This window comes from Eumetopias jubatus, unplaced genomic scaffold (assembly GCF_037043125.1).
Source record: "Eumetopias jubatus isolate StellerSeaLion01/CBP00866 unplaced genomic scaffold, mEumJub1_p1.0 scaffold_13, whole genome shotgun sequence".
NCBI classification, from domain to species: domain Eukaryota; kingdom Metazoa; phylum Chordata; class Mammalia; order Carnivora; family Otariidae; genus Eumetopias; species Eumetopias jubatus.
The window spans coordinates 77,480,826-77,483,370 of NW_028274819.1; the positions used below are offsets into that span (position 1 = coordinate 77,480,826).

The 2,545-nt window shown below is 35.0% G+C and overlaps 1 pseudogene; it reads right to left on the reverse strand.

Moving 5' to 3' along the window:
• Window positions 1–2,027: 2,027 nt before the first annotated feature.
• LOC114221593 (U2 spliceosomal RNA) lies at window positions 2,028–2,177 on the reverse strand (annotated as a pseudogene).
• Window positions 2,178–2,545: the final 368 nt, after the last annotated feature.

The window sequence follows — 2,545 nt, forward strand, 5'->3', positions numbered from 1 at the left end:
TTTCCTGCTTGGGCAGGTCTGAGCCCATAGGTAGCAGCAACTGAATGATGCTGTGGAGGCAGAATCTATAACCAGCTGCCCTAGTTGATCACTGGGTGGATGGAGAAGGAAACAGAGAAGCACCAATGATGATATTCTTTTTGGAACAAGAAAGACTTAACCACTTTTTCTGTTTTATATTTGCCTAATATTTAAAAGCAATGAGATAGGAACCATTTACGTTTTGTGATATCACTTGATGTAAATACTTTATATTTTTGAAGGCTTAACCTACATTTTTTGAAGGAGAATACTTAATAAAATTTGCTTACTAATATTAAAAAAATTAACTTAAACAAACCTTAGCTTCAGTGAAATAAAATATTTGTTGAAGCTATGAAAATATGTAGCAAGCAGATTGGAACTCTGAGTAATCCCAAGGTGTTGAGAAAAACACATGACTTATTGCAAATATCGCTCCAATTCACACATTCTAGTCTCCTCAGACTGATCAATCAGCTTATTAACTTCCTATCACCCACTTTACAACCTCAGAGAAAGATCATTTCCCCAGAAACAGAGGAAAAGAGTGTTTGTAAATGTCTATACATCTATATATGACAGATATAGATTGCTGTCTAACCTCTTGAGAAGTTCTTACTGGAAAAGTCTTTTCAGAAAGCAGGTCATTCCAGTCTTTAAGTTGTTTGAAGAACACTGTACCTAGATTTCAAATCTCACAAAATGTATTTCCCTTGCTACACAGCTAGTACTTTGTTTTTCAATGTTTCCGTGAAGTTGTTGTGAGTCTGACATAAGATACATGTGAAACGTTCAGATGTTTGGCAGATATAATGTAACTATCATGATTGAAACCAACCAAGAAACTCATTCTTCAGACCTCTTCGGTCTGCTATATGAAACATTTTGACCTACATCATCAATTTAGAATTATACAGCTTCATGCTGAATTTCACAAAGGGTTACCAAGTTCACGAGGAGGTCCAGAAAGAATTCTTTGCAATTTTTCTTTGCTAGAAATAAAGTTCACATGTATCTTTTCTGGTTATGTTTTTCTAGACTATCAGAATTAAAGGGAAAACTTTTGTGGGCTAGCATGTTCCACGAAACAAATATTTGTTGAATGAATGAATGAAAGAGTGAGTGAATAAGAAATATTGAGCGGATTTACTGTGGAGCTAATGAAGGAGATTTAGTAATCTCCTCATATGGTGATATGATTTAGAAAAATTTGCAAAAGCTGTACTTTCTAAGAGCAATCAGTTAAAATCTAATTGCTGTCTCTTTCTGATTTTCCCTTTGTCATCCTCATGTCACATGTCCATGTGACACTGGAGTGGCTGTGGGCACTTTTGGAATCTAAGAGGAAGTGGAATTGCAGACACATTTAGTTTGGGTTTGATGGGATATTTATGTGGTTTGCAGTCATTTTTCAGTATAGATAAATTATTACAAGATGTCACTGCAAGAATGGCTTCCAGTTTACTATTACCTCCTGTGCCAATTTAACCAGCATTATGTCAGGAAAAATCCAGTGCTAGAGATCTCATGGTGATGTGAAAGTTTCCTACAGAACCTGACACCAGGAGTGAGTGGGTAGCAGAGAAACCAAAAAATTTGAAAAGTAGACGATAGGACCTACTTGGGGAGAATTTTTACAAAATCCACAATGTGCAAACTCTTAAGTATTCAAATCTCCTTGGTACCTGGTTAAAATTACTCTTTTTAGCCGTATATTTGATTATGGGATATATAATATAAATGTGCCATATATTTCAATTTTTAAATGGGACTTGCATAAAATAGAATTTGTTAGAAATCGTAAAGGCACAAACAACATTCCTATAAACAGTAAGTGTATCTGTAACAGCTCATGTATGAAAGAAAGAAGCATGATAGAGGTATTCCCCAAATTTGATAACTTCTTTAAAGGTCACAAGACATTATCAATAATGACTTATGATGCTAAAAGAAACTTTCAGAAACTACCAATAATAAAACAAAAATTTAATCAATCAGGCTAGAAGAAAGACTGATCTTTTCATTCTTTCTATAGAAAATATTACAAAATCATTATTTTACAAAGAGTTAATCAGAGTACATAGTAAAAAATGTAGGAAAAAAGTGCTCCAGAGGTGCATCTTCACTTGATCTTAGCCAAAAGGCCGAGAAGCGATTCCAGAGGTGCATCTTATGGTTAATTAATAAAAATGTTATTTTGGGGGTGCCTGGGTGGCTCAGTTGGTTAAGCGACTGCCTTCGGCTCAGGTCATGATCCTGGAGTCCCGGGATCGAGTCCCACATCGGGCTTCCTGCTCAGCAGGGAGTCTACTTCTCCCCCTGACCCTCTTCCCTCTCATGCTTTCTATCTCTCATTCTCTCTCTCTCAAATAAATAAATAAAATCTAAAAAAAAAGACATTTAAAAAAAGTGTTATTTTGTTTTCTCTTATTTTGTAATGTCTATAGTATTTGTCAATTTTTTAAGTATCTGTAATTTGTGGGGTTTCATTTCTCATTCTGAATAAGTGGTAGCTTTTAACCTA